Source organism: Pelophylax lessonae (genome assembly GCF_965119305.1).
Source record: "Pelophylax lessonae genome assembly, chromosome: 3".
Classification (NCBI taxonomy): domain Eukaryota; kingdom Metazoa; phylum Chordata; class Amphibia; order Anura; family Ranidae; genus Pelophylax; species Pelophylax lessonae.
Genome location: NC_138770.1, coordinates 212,927,893 through 212,949,071, shown reverse-complemented (window position 1 = coordinate 212,949,071; position 21,179 = coordinate 212,927,893). Strand labels below are relative to the sequence as shown.

General features: G+C 39.6%; 1 protein-coding gene across 1 annotated transcript in view; it reads left to right on the top strand.

Moving 5' to 3' along the window:
• CLSTN2 (calsyntenin 2) overlaps window positions 1-21,179 on the top strand; it is a 1,274,185-nt gene that overhangs the window by 912,540 nt on the left and 340,466 nt on the right. The gene's annotated exons all lie outside the window — the stretch shown is intronic.

Below are 21,179 nucleotides of genomic sequence, written 5' to 3'. Positions count from 1 at the left end.
CTATATCACTTATAACTTAATTACAAATTTTACAGCGCATACAGTACATTCACTATCAAACCAATCATAAAATAATTCAGTACTTTTTGAAAAAAATAAATAAAATACATAATTCAGTGAAAAAAATTAGTCCAACCGATATTGTGACAGTTGCCTCCATTGCAAAAGTGATCCATTCAATAAACATCCATCCTCCAATAAAGTGCTCAGTGCTCCAAAGTTCATAATAAAAGTGGTGAAGTGCTCCAAGTAAATGTGGTGTGCAGTGAGGCACACACCCCTTTTGTACCCTTACTCACCAGAAAAAATGGACCCTCAGCTTTTCAGTCTGAGGGTCAAACTCGCTTATATCTGGCGTTGGGGGTGCCACAGATCTTCTTTATCCTTTATAAATCTCCAACTCACTGCTTCTATAAACAGCTCAAATCCCCACCAGGCTCAATGAAAAGAAAAAGTTCTCATAGTGTAGTATTTTTAAAAATGTATTATCATCGCAACTAAAATTCCACCTACGGAGTATCAGGAAAAAAACAGGCTTTGTGTAATGGTAAGGCTCTTCCGGGTTCCCTGCAGCTCGGCGTGCATTCCACGGACAGTGGAAATTATGTCATTAGTTAGGGAACCGGAAATTGCATCAAAGCATTTCGCCCTTCCCACTGGGCGTCGTCAAGGGCATAATTTCCGGTCTCCTGGCTGCTCAATTTATACACGAGGGGAGGTACCTCTCCCTCATCACTAGTAATTATATTAAATCACCATATTACATCAGAAATACCATGGTTTACTGACCTGATGTGATTTCAGTTGATCTGATATGGTTCTTGATAAAGGACTATTGGTTGAGATGAGGTATTATAGTGTGTATGAGATTATAATATAAAAACCAAGGTCTGTCCTGTCCAATTCAGTAAAAACTGCAAATTGTACGCAGAATTGCTGCAATACTACCCCTCAAGGACTATAGGAGACAGACCACTGTAGTATTGAATATAAAAAAATAATAATTTTATTATATAACCTAAAATTGTATTAAAACTACAAGTGTACAATCTTGAACATCTGACATTGGGCAATACCTACAACCAACAAATGGTACCCATTAGATATCATATATAGAGGTTTCCCAATAATACCGCCACCTAAAAAGTAGCATAAGGGCTAGTTATTAGGTGATGGTATTATTGGGAAACCTCTATATATGATATCTAATGGGTACCGATTGTTGGTTTTAGATATTGCCCAATGTGGGATGTTCATGATTGTACACTTGTATTTTTTATACAGTTTTATATTATATAATAAAATAATTTCTTTTTATATTTAATACTACAATGGTCTGTCTCCTATAGTCCACGAGGGATAGTATCACAACAATTCTGCGTACAATTTGCAATGGTTCTTGATAATGTTATAATTAACAACTGGTTCTTTCTACTAAGTTTGCTCATCTTTTCTATTTATAGTACACTGTACTAATGTATATTAATTGTCAATGAGTACAGCTGAATCCATAAAAAAAACAGCCATCTGGTAAATCAAGATACTGTCAGTGCCATATTCAATAAGAAATCCTGAGCATTCTTCAATTGATCTTCTCAAAGGTTGAACTGTAAATATAACCATATTGTCACTCTCTAACAAAACAGCACAACAAGCTCTCATTGACTCGGATCATCTGAAAATCAGCGATGGCAGATTACTTTGAAGGGCTGTGTATTGTCAAAGCTATTCAAAGATGAGTCTCACCCTTACAGACTATGACCCTCACAATTTCCATACTATTGTGCGTTCAAGAGCTAATTTCTAATAGTAGAATGATTGCAACCTCTGGACTTTTTGTCCTTTTTGCCTGGCTAGCTTTCTGTAATCATGCTACAGTTGCAAGTTAAAATTAAAGGCAGCAGGCAAAAAAACGCTGTTGTAAAAAATGTGATATAACAAGGCAGCCATGCTGGCAGTGCCTTAATGTTTATGCAAGTTGACTGTTTAACTGGAGCACTGGCCTCTAAAAATACTGATTATGATTTTTTATTTAGGTTTGCCAATTAGAAAAAAAACATTATTAAAATAATTTTTCTATGGGGATTAGTATTTTTCAATACACAGCTAACTTTGTCTCCATTGTAAAAATTCTGCCATGTTAAAGTGTTAATCAGGATAACAATAATGTCATTTACTCATTTTTTTTTATATTTTTGCTTCTCAAAACTGTTGTATTTCCCTTCATTTTCTGTACTGGAGAGATAAAGATCAATGGAAAGGCTGGATCTCCCTAGCCACTTGCCCTCTGGAAGGTTTACCCCCCTTCATGACCAGGCCATTTTTTGTGATACGGCACTGTGTTAATTTAACTGACAATTGCATGACTGTGCGATGCTGTGCCCAAGCAAAATGTATGTATTTCCCCACAAATAGAGCTTTCTTTGGTGGTATTTGATCACCACTGCAATTTTTTTTTTTTTTTTTTTTTTTACGCTATAAACAAAAAAGACTTATAATTTTGGGGGGAAAAAAAATATATATTTTTTTTAATTTCTGCTATAAAACATATATCAAATATCCAATGAAAATAAATTATTCAATCTAATTTTTTCATCAATTTAGGCCAATATGTATTCTATTACATATTTTTGGTAGAAAAACCCCAAAAAGCCTATATTGGTTGGTTTGCGCAAAAGTTATAGCGTCTAGAAACTATGGGAAATTTTTATTAATTAATTTATTAAATTTTTTTTACTAGTAATGGCGGCAATCAGCGACTTATAGCAGGACTGCGATATTGCGGTGGGCAGTCGGGACACTAACTGAAACTTCTGACACTTTTTGGGAGCCAGTGACACCAGTGCAGAGATCAGTGCTAAAAATATGCACTGTCATTGTACTAATGACACTGGCTGGGAAGAGGTTAAACATCAGGGGCGATCAAAGGGATAACTCTGTGCCTAGCCAGTGTTTTCTAATTGTGTGGGAGGTGCTTTTACTAGGGGAAGGCATTGATCCATGTTCCTGCTCTACAGGAAAACAGGATCAACGCCTTTCCTACTGATAGGACCTCTAAAAGAAGGCAGTAAATATTCAGTTCTCCAGGTGGCCATGCCACCGGGCACTGCACCCCCAAAGTGTTCTGAAACACTAAGGTCTCATTCACACCATACCTGCATGAAAACTGATGGGGAAACCACGCAGCTTTCACTTACAGGGACATCAGTTTTCATGCATGTTTCAGTCAGTTTCTATGCATGTTGACATCAGTTTTCATGCCTGTTAGTTATGTGCCCTATTCACACCAATGTTGATGTCACGTCAGTTTTTTTCCTGTGCAGAAAACTGCATATATGTTGCAAATTCCTGCGGGAAAAAAAAAATCTGCACATTGTGATGTGAACAGAGCACATAGAGAACAATTTTTTATGTGCCCTTGTAGAACGTGCAGAAAAACTGACTTCTCTGCACCATGGTGTGAACAAGGCCTGCCACTCCCGGGGGAGTCAGTCTCCTGGGTTCCTAACATCTGCCACTGGTTCTGATCTCAAACCAACTCTTTCTCCTGCAAAGAGGTAATATCAGAGGACAGAAGGAGAAGGGGATTTTCCCTAATGTGGATAATCCCTCCCCACTATCCAAAAACTAGGCATGAAAAAAAAAATATGTTGAGACAAACTTTAACTTTGTTGGCACAGAACAACTTACAACCAGATACCAGTCATTTTTGGATATAAAAACAAACATGACAGTCAGTGGCACAGAGGAAACCAGTCACAAACTGTTGTATCAAATGTAAAAAGTGAAACAAAAAAAATAGTACATATCAAAGTAAAATAAAAAATCATGGATGGTGGGTGAGTTGTGCAACATTTGTTCACTTGCTAAACTTGCTTGAAAATCCCTATTACTCCTTATCTTGTGTGTTCATATAAATTTAATGAAGACTATCCCTCAATGTATTCATTGCTATATAAATGTTCTTATTAAAGAGGAGTTCCACCCTAAATTTATACTTACCTCCATCTTCTCGCTCCGGGTCACCTGAAAAACAAATGGATAATTGCAATTTTTCTTTTTTTTTTACTTACCTTGTAGAGAAAATATACTTACCTTACTTCCTTCTTCCTCCCCTCGGCGGCCACGGCGATTCGTTACTTCCTGGCTTTTGCAATGATTCCTGGGAGCTGAACGTCATCGCTCCCAGGAATCATTGCGCCTGCACCAGCCCCGACGTCAGTTCCGGGGCGCGCGCGTCATTCCCTTCTAAACAGCTTCTGGGCATGCCCAGAAGCTGTGCAGGGATGACGCGCCTGCACCGGAAGTGACGTCGGGGCCGGTGCAGTGCATCGTGGGACCAAAGAAGAAGGAAGAGGACGCGGAAGAGGATCGCGCTGGCTTCAAGCTGCCCACACCTGAGATGGCAGCGCTGGACAAGACCTTTTCAAGGTAAGTATTTCTCCCAAAAGGTAAGTGCAACCCGGGACAGATCAGAGGCTATCCATTGTGGAATGTACTAGCCCTGACTGTCCCGGGGGTATTTTTATTAAAAAATGTATAACCAGGGTGGAACTCCGCTTTAAGTATTTTACAGGGGCACCTTGACATCGCAGTGTGGTGTAGTGACATATACACTATATTACCAAAGGTACTGGTGTGCCTGCCTTGAAACGCACATGAACTTTATTGGCATCCCAGTCTTAGTCCATAGGGTTTAATGTTGAGTTGGCTCACCCTTTGCAGCTGTAACAGCTTCAACTCTTCTGGGAAGGCTGTCCACAAGGTTTAGGAGTTTATCAATGAGAATATGTGACCATTATTCCAGAAGCAAATTTGTGAGGTCAGGCGAGAAGGCCTGGCTCACAGTCTCCGCTCTAATTCATTGCAATGGTGTTCAAGCTGGTTGAGGCCAGGACTCTGTGCAGGCCAGTCAAGTTCCTCCACCCCAAACTTGCTCATACATGTCTTTATGGACCTTGTTTGCACACTGGTGAGCAGTCATGTTAGAACATCCCCATCCCCAAACTAATCCCACAAAGTTGGGAGCAAGAAATTGTCCAAAATGTCTTAGTATGCAGACACCTTCTTTCACTGGAATTAAGGGGCCAACCCATGAAAAAAACCCTGCACCATAATCCCCCCTCCACCAATTTATTTTGACTAGTGCACAAAGCAAGCAGGCAATTTCATGTTCCCAACTTTGTGGGAACAGTTTTGGGATGGGGATGTTCTAACATGACTGCACACCAGTGCGCAAACAAGGTCCATAAAGACATTGATGAGTGAGTTTTGGGTGGAAGAACTTGACTGGCCTGCACAGAGTCCTGACCTGAGCCAGATAGAACACCTTTGGGATGAATTAGAGCAGAAACTGGGAGCCAGGCCTTCTCGCCCACATCAGCGCCTGACCTCACAAATGCGCTTCTGGAAGAATATTTAAGCATTCCCAGAGACACACTCCTAAACCTTGTGGACAGCATTCCCAGAAGAGTTAAGCTGTTATAGCTGCAAAGGCTGGGCCATTTCTAAATTGAACCCTACGCACTAAGACTGGGATGCCATTAAAGTTCACATGCATGTAAAACCAGGCATCCCAATACTTTTGGTAATATAGTGTATTTACAAACCCATACAACCGAGTCCCCTGGTTTTGTCAAAAGCAGGTAATAACTACATTCTTTTTGATGGATAGCTGGACTGAATGAGGGGAATTTTTTTTATTGTTTGCTATCACCACTGGGACATGTCCCATCCCTAGTAGTGTTGGCCGCTGAGACAGGAAATTAGGGAAAATATCCACAGTGGTTTTAAAGTTTCCCATGAAAACTTAACAGATTTGTAACTAGCAGTCATTATGTGCTACCCTTGGACACAAACTTTTTAACTAAGTGACAACTATTAATCACTTCTTTTTAAGTATTTAGGCCGGCTAACATGTTTAACAAGCTTGGACTCATCTAGTGTGAAAAAATAAAGGTCAGTCATTAGGAAACAATCCAGCCGCTAAAAGCTCCACTTTTACCTAATGTACAAATGCATATAAATATTTTAAAACCATGCAGTGATTATGTGCAGCAGCACTATAATTTGCTGGATTTAAGTATACTAATAAAGTGGAATCCCAGCTCAAACCTCTTTTATCTTTTCAGATAGGATGAGGAGCAGTTTGAATCTATTTCTCTTTTTTATTTTAAAGTCTGTGTCCCCTTTGGTAAGATTCATCCTCACTTCCTGTCCTGGAGTGGTCTCACTATGGAGAGATAGTTAAAATGTTGGTAGTGGTGAAAGTACTAACTAGGAGAGAAGATGATAATAATTTTCATAATAAAACCCTCTAACCCTCCCATACCCTGCCAAATGTTAGAAAATGGCTTGGGATGAAATTACACTTTACTTGAAGATTTTCAGTCTGATCACGTTAGTTAAAATTTATTGTCATAAGATTTCTCTGTTATTTTGAATGGGGGAACTTCTGTCCAACATTCAATTTAGCCTTAAGCCCCATACACACACGCAGATCGTCGTCATACAAATGTTCATCTTTTCTCCCCGGGATGTCGGTGTCTGTTGAAAAGTGCAAAGACAGCACAAGGACAGCACAAGAATTTTGTCTGCAGACTTCAGCTGACTGCAGAAGTGATGTCATGTAGTGGTTAACTTTCCCTGTGTTTTTTATTTTCTGAGCATGCCCAGTCTTGCAAATCTGCGGTCTGTCGGCTGATTTCTGTACTGACAGGCAAACAATTGTCCGTTCTGGTGTCTGCAGACAAAAATTTTCATGTTTGCAAGAAAGACTCTTGTCCGCAGATTGTGTGCAGACATCTGTCGGAGGCAGCATACTAACACGCATACAATCGGCAGATCTTTCGTCCGCCGACGTTTGTATGAAGACGATCTGCGTGTGTGTACGGGGCTTAATGCAACAAAAGTGTCTCAGAATAAGAAGTCTGTCTATCTGTCTGTCTGTCTGCCTATCTATCTATCTATCTATCTATCTATCTATCTATCTATCTATCTATCTATCTATCTATCTATCTATCTATCTATCTGTCTGTCTGTCTGTCTGTCTGTCTGTCTGTCTGTCTGTCTGTCTGTCTGTCTGTCTGTCTGTCTGTCTGTCTGTCTGTCTGTCTGTCTGTCTGTCTGTCTGTCTGTCTTCTATGTAACTGCATTTGCTGTAACCACTTCTGGACTGGAAGGATTTGCCCCATTAATGACCAGGCTATTTTTTGTATTTCGACACTGCGATAGTTTAACGGGTGATTGCACGGTTGTGCAATGCTGTACCTAAATACAATTGATGTCCTTTTTTTCCCCACAAGAGCTTTCTTTTGGTTGCATTTGATCACCTGTGTTATTTTTATTTTTTGCGCTATAAACAAAAAAAGACTGACAATTCTGGAAAAAAAAAAAAAAAAAAAAAAACAATATTTTTTACATTCTGCTATATAACGTTCACAAAAAAAAAAAAAAAAAAATCTAATTTTTTCATCCTTTTAGGCCAATTTGTATTCTGCTACATATTTTTGGTAAAAAAAAATTGCAATAGGTGTATTTTAATTGGTTATCGCGTCTACAAACTAGGGGAAAGATGTCATTTTTATTTTATTTTTTTTACTGGAAATGGTGGCAATCTGCGATTTTTAGCGGAACTGCGACATTGTGGCGGACAGATCGAACACTAACTGACATTTTTGACACTTTTGGGGGGACCAGTGACATTACTACAGTAATCAGTGAAAAAAATATTCACTGTTACTGTAATAATTACACTGGCAGGGAAGGGATTAACCCAGGGGTGATCAAAGGGTTAAGTTTAAGCCTAGGGGAGTGTTTTCTAACTGTGTGGGGGAGGAACTTGTGAAATGATCACAGAGACCTGTGATCCTATATAGAAGGATCACAGGCGCTCTGTGATCATTTCAGAGAGAACAATGGTTGGCTGTGTTTACAACAGCTAACCAGTGTTCTCTCTCAGCGGGGAGTGATCGCGGGTGCCCGACGACAATCGCGGCTGCCATCCCCTTTGATTAGGAACTCTGCTGCCTAATGGGGGTGGGTACAGGTACGATGTACAGGTATGGTGATTCGCGCAGCCAAGCCAGCCTGCCACATTATATATGCCGCGGACAGTCGGCAAGGAGTTAAATGCTAAATGCTGTACCTAAATTTGTTCCAAATATTTGCATTTTTTCCCCCGTGGGTTTATCAACTTATGTATTAAGAAGTGTAAAGGAGTTGTAAAGACAGGAAGGTTTTTTCTTTTTATCTTAATGCATTTTATGCATTAAGATAAAAAGCCTTCTGTGTGCAGCAGCCCCCTCAGCCCCTCTAATACTTACCTGTGCTCCCTTTCTGTCCAGCGATGTCCACGCGTATCCTGGAACTCTTACTCCTGATTGGCTGAGATACAGCTGTAGTGCCATTGGCTCCCACGGCTGTCAATCAAAGTCCATGAGCTAATCAGGAGACAGAGGGGCAGGGCCGAACGACAGCTCCATGTCTAAATGGGCACATGGAGCTGCAGCTCGGTTCGGGTACCCCCATAGCAAGCTGCTTACTGTGGGGGCACTCGATAGGAGGGAGGGGCCAGGAGCAGCAACAAGGGGACCGAGAAGAGGAGGATCCGGGCTGCTCTGTGCAAAAACAACTGCACAGAGGAGGTCAATACAACATGTGTGTTATTTAAAAAAAAAATGAGACTTTACAATCACTTTAAAATGCATTAAAAGTTGCTATATGCCAGAAAAGTAGAAGATGAAAAGCAGATGGAAAACTGATACATAATTATAGTGTACACTAAATATAGACTAATTATACATTGACAGTTTTGGTTTACTGTGAAGTTGCAAACTAATACATTGTTAGAGTCTTGTAGAGAACTACTGCATACTTTCACAGCCTGGAAGCATTATTTTGGTGTTATATTAGTATATTTTATATATGTTCTAAACCATACTTTTTAGCACCTATCTCATACTTTGATTCCCACATGACAATGAAATGTACGCCACAAACATTACTAAGAAACAAGCAGGGACATATTCAGTATTGCATGTCCTAGCTTTGTTTTGTAGAGCTATGTAATGTGTAGAAACTATAAGCTGAGTGCCAGATATCATTTTCCAAAATCAGCTATTTCAGGTTGATGAGGGGTAGAGGAGGAGTGAGCGCAGTAACCATTATTGGTTATGTGAACAGAAAGACACATAGGTCTAGATAAATATAGGGGCTCACCATCAACTGCTTGAGCTCTCATGTCTTCCATTCTTAAAAGTCCCAAAACCCACTTTCCAATCCATAAAATAATTTAGTGCCATTTACATACTGTATTTATCAAGGGCACATGAGGTCAGATAGTGATTCCTTTACTCCTTTATTTACTAACACACAGGTACTATGGGCAAAATAAAATGATATTTATGGTGCAGTCTACCACTGCCATCAAACAGTCATTTTTCTTTTTTTTATTTTTATAAATCTCTTTTAACATTGTTTTATTAATTGAGCAGCACAATGGCTTAGTGGTTATCCCTTTTGCTTGCAGTACTAGGTCCATTGATTTTTATCCTAACCACAACACTACCTGCTTGGAGTTTGCATGTACTCCCCATGCTTGCATAGGTTTCCTCTGGGTTCTTCGGTTTATTTAAACAAAAGACATGCTGGTGGGTTAATTGGCTCATGTGTCATAATTGGCCCTAGTATATATATATATATATATATATATATATATATATATATATATGTACAGTACGTGACACAGAGACCTTATATTGCAAGCTCCCTTATGGCAGTACCAAGCAATGCATAATGTGTTGTTACTATATAAATATGTGTACTAAATAAATAAAATAACAGTTGATTCCACCAGTAGATGAGTAATTGTTTCGCTTCATTTACCAAGGTGACAACACTGTCCATTCTTTTTTTTTTTTCAACTTAAACATTGTTAGGTTTTATTTTACATGTTAAAAGAAAAAAAAATATGCACAGGGGTATGGGGAACAACATGTCAAAAATGAAATAAAACCAATTACAGCTGAAAAAAATATTTTGGTGGAGTAAAATAATGTTGAAAGGAGAATTAGTTCTTTGCTGCTGGGCATGATGCATTGGGGTTGATTTACTAAAACTGAAGAGTGCAACTCTGCATAGAAACCAATCAGCTTCTAACTACAACTTGTTCAATTAAGGTTTGACAATAAAACCTGGAAGGTGATTGGTTTCTATGCAGAACTGCATCTGAATTTGCACTTTCCAGTTTTAGTAAATCAACCCTATTGTGTCTGAATGAATCCCAAAACTTTATTAGCTTCCGTCTTCAAATTGAGTTAAAATGCTAAAAATTATATTGGATTTAGAAGTCTTTCTTTTGCCAGCATTGAAAGACCCTGTAAAAGTATTGGAACCACAGTTTGGTCAAGATATGCTCGTGTGGGCAAGGCTTGTAAACCCACCTTCTGCTTGGAGGCTTTTTCTGCACTTGTCTTTTTATTTTCTACTATTCTCTGGCTCTGTCCACCCTCTGTGCTCTGCTCAGCTTCCATTGCTTATCACTCCTCACTACCGTGGGCAGCACAGCGCATGCACCAGAAGCTGCTCGGAGATTACAACACTGTCCATTCTTAACTGATATTCCCCAGCAGCATTGTTACCTTAGATAGACATATACAGTACAATTATAGAAAGTTTAAGTAATTGACAAACAAATTAAAGCTTGACTCCTGCAAACACATTTTAAGCAGTTACAGCAAAATCATGCAAATAAAAGTAAACCATCATAAGCCACTTTATTTGTTATTTGGTGTGTTTGAATCCCCTGAAAATGTCACTTCTACTGTACAGCTTGGTCAGTATGTAAATTTAGACAAAAATGCACAAAAAAATAAATACAAATAGAACTTGTATAGTGAACCCCTAAACACCTCTCCCCCAACCTCCCAGCCTCCCAATCGCCCGGATTTACTGAGCATTTACAGCATTCAAAACGACAACCAGCAGTCACTGTGAAAAAAAAATGGACCTGACAGTGTTTTTAAACACCTTTCAGACAAGATAGAAAGATACAAAGTAATATTATTTCTTTTGTATTTACTTTTTTCATTGTCAGAATGCAAATTAAAGCAATGAGCTGCATTCTGGTTAAGGAATTTAACCACTTGCCGACTGCCCCACGCAGATTTACTGCGGCAGGGTGGCTCAGCTGCGCATAATCACATATATTCTACGTGATTATGTGCACGTGGTCTCAGCAGCATGCGCCACCAGAGCTGCGCTCCCGCTGTGATTAGACATAACGGAAGCTGGACTGTGGGAGGAGTGAGCGTGATCGCTGCTGGCCTCCCGCGATCTTCAGTGAAACTGACAGGAGAGCCACCTGCCTATGTAAACAAGGCAGGCAGCTCTCCTTTCAGACAGGCAAAATGAGATTGTGTGTCTCAGCTAAGCTAAAAAACACCACAATTTAGGTGCACACTTAACCCCTTGATCACCCCCAGTATTAACCCCCTTCCCTGCCAGTGTCATGTATACAGTAACAGTGCATATTATTTAGCACTAATCACTGTATTGGTGTCACTGGTCCCCAAAAAGTGTCACTAAAGCCTCGTACACACGTACTGATCGTCGGCCGAACGATCGGCCGTCTTTTGTCCAGGGCTGTCGTGTCTGTTGAAATCTGCAAAAGACTGCACACGGCTGTTGTCGGCCAACAACAGCCGACTGCAGAAGTGATGTCATGTGATGGTTAACTTTCCTTGTCTTTTTTCTTTTCTGAGCATGCCCAGTCTTGCTAATCTGCTGTCTGTCGGCTGAAATCTGTACTGACTGGGGAACAATCGGCCGTTCTGGTGTTGGCCAACAAAAATTTTAATTCCTGCACGACAGATTCTGTTCAGCCGAAAATGCGCTGTCGGCTTTCGGAAGCATCATACTAACAAGCCTACAATCGGCGGATCGGTCGTCGGCCGAATATTTACGGCCAACAATCGGTACGTGTGTATGGGGCTTTACTGTCAGATTTGTCCACCGCAATGTCGCAGTCCTGCTAAAAATCGCCGATTGCCACCATTACTGATAAAAACAACAAAAAAAATAAAAAGTCAAAAAATCGATCCCATAGTTTGTAAACGCTAAAACTTTTGTGCAAATCAATTAATATACGCTTTTTGGGATTTTTTTTACCAAAAATATGTAACATAATACAAATTGGTCTAAACTGATAAAAAAATAAGATTTTTTAATTTTTTTTATTGGGAATGTTAATTAAAAATTCAATTAAAAAATATTATTTAAAAAAAAAAATTGTCACTATTTTATTGTTTATAGCGCAAAATCTAAAAACCTCAGAGGTGATCAAATACCACCAAAAGAAAGCTCTATTTGTGGGGAAAAAAATACATCAATTGTATTTGGGTACAGAGTTGCACGACCGCGCAATTGTTAGTTAAAAAAACCCAGTGCCGAATCGCAAAAAATGGCTTGGTCATTAAGCTGAAGTGGTTAAAAAAATGTTCCTACTCAACCACTTATTAACTCTTGCTTTACACTAATCAGTTCTAATTAACTTAGTTTTCCCCCTGCTTCCTATTTTCCTGCTGGCTTTGTGTTGTTTACTTTGACACTTCTAGACAATAATATTGAATCTATAATTATTGTCTTTGCAATTGTAGGAAAAGAAATAGCCGCACATCCAGGGATTCCAATAAGTTTCAAATACCTTTATTTCCAAAAAGTTGCAAGAACCCCTACAGAACAGAAATTGTGGTCTATCTTAGATTCATAGATGACCTCTTGCTGGTGGTCCACAGGGGAGTGGAAATCATGCCATCTATGTTATCATATCTCAACAATAACAATTTAAATCTTTCATTCACTGGCGCCGCGGACAGAAACTCCATGTGCTACTTGGATGTTTGTCTGACAGGTGCAGATGGCAGGGTGTACACCACTCTCTATAGGAAACCTCTCTCGGGCAATTCTCTTTTACTCGCCCAGTCGGGCCATCCCAGGCACACCATTAGGGGTATCCCTGTAGGTCAATTTCTGCGAATCAGACGTATTTGCAGTAGTAATGAACGATTTGAAGCTTGATATGAACATGCCGCACTGAAAACTACTAAAGACACACTTTTTGACTGGACTGGAAAGTGCAGCAGAATGCACAAAAGGTGCACCTCAATTCAATTTCTCACATCTTTTTTTTTCTTTAATTATTTATAGTTCTATACCTCTGAATGTTTTGATTTATAACAGATTTTTGCCATAGCATATCTTGTTTCACTCAATCAAAATGCTGCATTTTGTCACTGCATAGCAATTCCCCCTGCTTGCATAACCGAGTAACATTCACACCCCTCACCACTAAAAACTTGGATTGCAGAGGAAGAGGGTGCCAGTTCTTGAGTGGAGATCACTGAATGCAATGCAGATGCATGTTGGACTGCACAGTGATATTTAGGAATCCTGTACAAGTGCTGCAAAATAAAAGCTGTGACATCAGTCCCAGGACAAATAAAGAGGGTGACAATGGTCACCAGGTCAAATAAATCTTGCAATGGTTTTTACATTTCCTCACTCTATATAAAGTAGTAATAAATGGTGGGTTTAGGTATGCCTTAAAGCGGTATGATTGAATCATATAATGTTAATTTATCACCAGGGTAATGTAATTGATTGGACTGAAAACGTCAATATATATTTAACCACTTCAATACAGGGCACTTTCACCCCCTTTCCTGCCCAGGCCAATTTTCAGCTTTTAGCGCTGTTGCATTTTGAATGACAATTGCGCGGTCATGCAACACTGTACCTAAACCAAATTTATGTCATTTTTTCCCCCCACAAATAGAGCTTTCTTTTCGTGGTATTTAATCACCACAAGGTTTTTTATTTTTTTGCTAAACAAATAAAAAAAGACAGAAAAGTCTGTTGTTTTTATTCTTTTGTATATTTTATAAAATTTTGGAAATAAATAATTTTTTCCTGCACTGATGAGGCCGCACTGACAGGTAATGATGGGGTGGCACTGATGGGGTGGCACTGATGATGAGGCACTAATATGCATCACTGATGGGCACTGATAGACGGCACTGATATGCAGCACTGATGGGCACTCATATGTGGCACTGATAGGTAGCAATGATATGCAGCACTGATGGGCACTCATGGGCGGCACTGATGGGCACTGATGTAAAGCGCTGCGCAAACTGCTGGCACTATATAAATCCTGTATAATAATAATAATAGGCGGCACTGATATGCATCACTGATGGGCACTGATATGTGGCACTGATAGATAGCACTGATGTGCAGCATTGATGGGCACTGATAGGCGGCACTGATGGGCACTAATAGGCAGCACTGATGGGCACTGATAGGTGGCACTGATAGGCAGCACTGATGGGAACGGCTCTCCTCTACTCGCGCCTGAGGAAATCCGATCAACGACACTTCCTATTTACTATGTGACCAGCTGTGATTGGACACAGCTGGTCACATGGTAAAGAGCTTACGTCATAGGCTTTTTACCAGGATCGGAGATGCGGTGTGTCAGAGTGACACACCGCACCACTGATCGCCGCTCTGCGCGAGGGGCCTATCCTACTGGACGTCAATATGATGCCCCAGTCAGGATAGAGCAACCACTTTGTGGCCGTCATTTTGCTATATGAGGGGTGGGAAGTGGTTAAAGCTGAATTATGAAATACAAAAATATATAAAGCTAAATTATGGAATGCAATATGATTATATTTTACTATTCTACAGTATGTATATTATTTTAGATACATTTTGGTTCACAAGACTTTCAGACACTTTTGTTCTTGATAAGCTCATTTACACTGCTTGAACAGAATGGCATTTTTTGTAACTTTTTTAAATTGTTGGCAATGATAGTTTCATTTAAGGTTTATTGGTTCTCTTATAATTCTTTCTGTGCACTTATTTACCTGATTCTCCAGGTTGAACAAGAATAGTAGACAATTTCCCACATTGTAATGTGCAGCAGGTGTCTTTTATTAGTGTTAATGCTAAATATGATTTGGAACAAGCATTTGACTAGAAGGCCAATGTGTCTACAGCAAGTCTTAATGCAAATTAGTGCATCCTTATTTCTATCAGACTAATTATATGCAAATTAGTCTCATACATATGCAGCATATATAATGTTCTTGTTGTACCCCTAGGCCATATTCAGCACCTGAATCACATTTATTTTAATAAGAAATTAAGTACAAACTAAAAAAAAAAAAAAACAGAGCATGGTAATAGGAGTTAAAAACATAACATTGACCTACTTTAATCCAACACAAGACCTTTCTGACTTTGGGAAAATCATACATACCAACATAGTTGTACTGATCTTTCACAAAGAAGTACTGCTTGTAAAGCAAGGTTTCCTTCATGTTTATCATTGAATTATTAGAAAGGTTTGGTCTTCACTGAACTGTAAATAATTACACCACCCACAACGGATTCCTGCTAGAATTTCCCGGAAAAAGATGGTAATTTTTTCTGCTTGTACATACTTAGTACTGAAATATCACCTGTGAGTAGAATGACTATTTAAAGCAGGCATGCCATAGGGTCACAAAATGCATGTGTCATACTGTATGAATAGCATGTGCTTTCAAACATTTTACTGTATAATACCCCTTTTGGCTAAAGTCAAGTATAATATCTGTTCTTATAGGTTTTTGGGAACAGAATGGTGCCTCTTGTTGTGTGGGACCACCAGTTAGTAATTTCTAAATTAATAAATTAATAGGAGGGGGGGTATGGTGGGAAGGATCCTTTTTTTTCCAGGTTGATTCTGGCATAGTGCACCAGGCTTGTCTCCAGGTGAAGACATGACTCTCCCTAAGTGTTAACACCTTTTTGGTAGGAATGAGGCTGCTTTTGTCTGGTCAAGGACTGGGAGGTGCAAGGAGCCAAGAGTTCCAGCAAAATAATATTTCTTTTTTTTTTTTTTTGCAGAAACACTGACAATGTAGATTATCTGCCTGCCCTGATATTGCGGAAAGGAACTGGAGGTCTCTCTTTAGGAGATACCTCACTAAGTAGTTGAAAGTCCAGATTTGACAGGTCCTCAAGGAGTGGGGTCCACCTGGTTACAGCCAAGCTAGACCATAGAGTGCCTTGCCCCTGTTAGGAGCCTTGTGCCCCAAGGGGTCCAGGGCTTGAGACAATTCCTCTTCAGAGGATGGGCCGTTTACTGTACCCTTGTACTGTATACTTTTTTGTGTGCTGTGATTTCGTAGTTCACTTTTTTTTTTGTTCACAAGGTTTGACAAGCACCGCATCATGCTGAATCAAAAAAAAAAGCAACCTATTTTCTCTTGTATAGTGCCACAATGTGTCACTGTAAGCCCCATGGGAAATCTAATCTTCAAGGTATTAATATTGCAGTGCTCGGTGCCTTAAATATCAGTACTGGAAGTGCTCAGCGTGTGAAAGACCATTCATCAGGGTTGAGTACTGTCACAATCGGGTCAGAGTTGGGTACATCTCCCTAAATTTTCATCAAAGCTGATATTTGTAAAATGGCTTGGAATATTGTGCAGAACCAAATGTACTGTTTGCCACTTCTTTTTCTTTTATTTTGTGAACCTGCAAAAAATCATTGCGTGCACAAATCTTTTGAAAAGGAATCTAATTTATTGTCATAGTTTTATAGGCATCATACAAACATTCAAGCTCTGTGTATTCCTGAGTAGAATGAAAACAATGTTCTACATTATAGATTAGCATTTACATTAGAGTTTGGCTTTTTCTGTAGTTCCAATTTCAAGTATCACAGCCAGTACTGACTGACTTAAAATGGTTGTAAAGTCACTAATCGCAAATCCTGGAATCCCCTCTGTTACAGCAAGATGTACTGTGCATTGTATGTGTTTTTAAAAATTACGCAGTGAAATACCTTGTTTTATAGTGCCACTGTGCGATCATGTGACCTCCCAGGGCTCTCCTTCCCCGATCTGGAGACTACAGTGGGAGAGGTAGTTAGCTTACTGGTCCGTTACTTCGCGTGGAATGCACAGTTTCAGGTTTACACTCGGAAAAAAGTCCTTCCTGTCGAGGTGGTGGTGGTGAACAACATTCTGGGTGATATTAGGAATATTCAAGGTCTAGAGAAGGACAGGTGGTGGCTGGGAGCCTGTACAAAGGCTTGGAGTAATGTCAGTTCCCCATAACTGCTGTCTGTCAGTCTCTGGGGGTGCAGCTTTTCTTCCTGCTCTTCCACACCCCCCTAGATTTTTGTAAGATCAGATTTTTGTAAAAAGGCTGCATGCATGGGCTACATGGGTAATTGTTTCTTAGCCTGAGGTTTGTTTTAGGTGGAGGTTAAGGCTTTGTTGTGGTCTGTTATTGTTTTAATAATAGTAATAATAACAACATACGTCTTGGTTTGTATATTTAGTTCAGTTTTTTATACTGGAAAAAAAGGCACTTTGTTTTCTATGCCGAAGTAAGCAATTTTTTTGTTTGTTTATATATAATTGTATTTATTTTGTATATATATGTACATATGTTTTTATTATGTTGTATGTTTGTAAGATTTTTAACCTGTTGCCGACCACCTGCCTCAGTATAGCTCCTGCGCAAACCGACGTAGGTATACATGTGTCGCACGCCTGCAGCTAGGGCGCGAGCGTGCGCTGGCGCTGGAGCGGGGACTCCGATGGAAGGCGGCTCATGGGGAAGGCGGCTCCGATTGACACCTGACACCCGTGATCGTTCCCCGCTGAGAAAGAAGAACGGTCAGCTGTTGTAAACACAGCTGACTGTTCTTCTCCCTGGAATGATCACAGAGCTCCTGTAATCCTTCTATATAGGAACACAGGTCTCTGTGATCATTTCACAAGCCATGCCCCCCACAGTTAGAAACACGCCCCTAGGGACACATTTAACCCCTTGATCACCCACAGTGTTAACCCCTTCCCTGCCAGTGTCATTATTTCAGTAACAGTGCATATTTTTAGCACTGATTACTGTAGTAATGTCACTGGCCCCCCCAAAAGTGTCAAAAATGTCAGTCAGGGGTCTGATTTGTCTGCCGCAATGTCGCAGTCCCACAAAAAATCGCAGATCGCCACCATTACTAGTAAAAAAACAATAAAAAATGACATAAATCTTTCCCCTAGTTAGTAGACGCGATAACTTTTGCGCAAACCAATCAAAATACGCTTATTGCAATTTTTTTTTACCAAAAATATGTAGCAGAAAACAAATTGGCCTAAAATGTTAAAAAAATTTAGATTTTTACATTTTTTTTGGGAATGTTATATAGCAGAATGTGAAAAATATTGTTTTTTTTTTTCAGAATTGTCGCTCTTTTTTTGTTTATAGCGCAAAAAAAAAATCACACAGGTGATCAAATACCACCAAAAGAAAGCTCTATTTGTGGGAAAAAAGGACATCAATTTTTTTTTAGGTACAGCATCGCACGACCGCACAGTTTTCTGTTATGATAACGCAGTGCTGAATCGCAAAATATGACCTGGTCATTAAGGGGGCAAATCCTTCCGGTCCAGAAGTGGTTAATAAACAAACATTTACAGTGAGAGGGTTTAAGGTTCCCCTTTGAAGTCAGCGAGGAGGAGAGGAAGAGAGCTGCAGAAGGTCACATGAGTGCACAGCGGCATTCTGAAAAAAGGTATTTTGCTGCATAATTTAAAAAAAAACTGACACTTCGCAGTATATCTTGCCGTAACAGAGGGGATTCCAGGATTTGAGATGAGTGATTTTACAGCCACAGCGGAAGAGCAGCAGGCAGGGAGGGACGGGGAGGAGATGGCTCACACACACAGACTCCTGAGCTGACAGGCAGGGATGGAGGGGGAGGCAGCAGGATGACGGAGGCACGTAAATTGACTATGTTACCATGGATCAGCAGCCATGATTACTGTAGTCAGCACACTAAGGGGGACACAGTAACAGGCAAGATCAACCAGGTATTTTACAGCATAGAGAGGGTCAAATGACACTGTACAGGCATTATACTGTATATCCTGCTTTCAAGGAACAGGATATTTTTTTTTTTTTTTTTAAGGTTACAACCACTTTAAAGTAGAACTTCAGCCCAAACTTTCCTTCTTAGCTTTTGATAGAACGTTGAAGGTTGAGAATGACTGTAATGTTCTTTTTGCTGTTTCCTCATTGGAGAGATGCACTCTTACTTCCTGTCCAAGTGACAGGCCAGGTTCTTCATTTTATTCTTTTCAAATAATCTTATTGAAGCAAAATGAAAGGCAGTACAAGATAATGTCAGTATATAGAATAAGTACGGTTCTTCATTTCATTAAAGAGTAAAAAGCATTGTTTGGAGTTGACATGAGGGGACAAAAAGAACCAGAGGGAAGAGGTAAAGATTATTATAGCCTAAAATCTTTATTAAAGCAGCGCCACACCCACTATACATAGGTTTATCAATCAAAACACCTCTCTTGGAGGTTGCTTTTTAGTGGAGGCAGCAGCTTTCCCCATTTGTATAGCTTTTTATTTGCATAGGATTAACTAGCACTGCACGGAAATAGCATCAAGCATTTTCTGAATTATTTGGAGTTGCACTTAAAAATGCTTGAACATTAGTGACTTGGTTAGTCAAGGTGATATGGTCTTTTGGAGGAAGGATGGTAGTAGCAAGCTTTGTAAATGAAGTGTGTGATATGGTACAGGTAGCAAAACAGCCAATTTTCCTGATAAACTCTAGACCGTTGAATGTCACTGACTATAACCTCCTCCCGTGATATCAATAAACCAATTGAAGGATCTGTTGTATAGGTTGAATCCAACCAAAAAAATACAGCCGAAGAGCTGTACTGACAAATAGCCAGGAGCTAGATAGTAAAAACAGAGCATACTGTTATGTGTGGTGAGCCTTGTCTACAAAGACTAATTGTAAATAGACTTCAGTTAGTAGAATAGCAATTGCTGAAAGGAGTAAGAAATGAATTTGGTATAGTACTTCAATGCCTAAAGATCTGAAAGATTCTGTTTATTTGTCAGTTTTACTTACATTTTGCTATCTGAACAAAGCTCAAGTGTTTTATTAGTATCATTTTGAGGTAGCATTACAGAGACTTGTTGCATTTTCTCCTCAAATTGCTAGTGGTTGAAAACGGGGCCGTAGTGCCTGTGGATTACACCGCTGTGTCTTGTTTCGCAAATACAAAAGGAGCTTATGCCTAACTGTACAGATAATCATTTTAGTTAAAGACAAAGGCTGGCCATACATGTTCAATTTTCTTGTACAATTTTCTGTTAGATTTACCAAAATCCATATGATATAAGGTCAAAACTCAACACTTTCAATTGTATTCTATTAGGCAGGCCTTTTTACTACATAGCTGAAGGTAAATCTAAAGAAAATCGTACAGAAAATTGTAAGAAAATGATATCGTGCCCAACTCCAGACTTTCTATTTCCTTCAACCCATGGGACTCTTTGAAGACCCCACTGACTATATTTTATGATTTTTTTTCTGACTTGCTGGGTCGTCTACCTCCTTGGTCCTGTGCCAGTGGTGGGTGATCATGAATGATGCTAAGTGCCACGTTGAAGTAATGACTTCAGAGTGCCTCTATGTGTCTACACAAGGAGTGCAGAAAGCCATGCCCTGTGGGCAGGGCCCTGATGCTCTGCATTTACAATCTTTATTCACCCCCTCTACCACAATAAGGCTATGAATAAACCAAAGGTAAATAAGTGTTTACATATTTAGCTTTTCTTCCAAATCAGGCAAAGGGCTTTTCATAAATTACATTTTGGGAGTCATTTAAAAGCTGCAATATAGCCTTACCACTGCCATACTGCTGCTGAACAATAATGTACCATAGCAGTGTGCTTTACAAATGTGCATACCAAGAACACACTAGCATGGAGTAGCAATATTTCCTTATTGTGGAAAAAAAATTATACGTAATGCACTCACAAGTAAGAGTCCGAAACAATCGAAAACCTAAAACTGACACTATGACCAAAAGTATGGGTGTCCAACTGGTGTGGAGCTGATGGCCACAGTGGCTGTTCCTGGTTATTGATTACCTTTAACTACATGCTTACTGTACTAGGATTTTACTTGTGAGTGCATTACTTTTTAGAAGATTTGCTACTCAATGCCAGTGTGCTCTATTGATACTTGATTTTTTTCTGGCTTCAGAAGCACTCTTCTTTGTCCTCTCTAGTATAGTAGA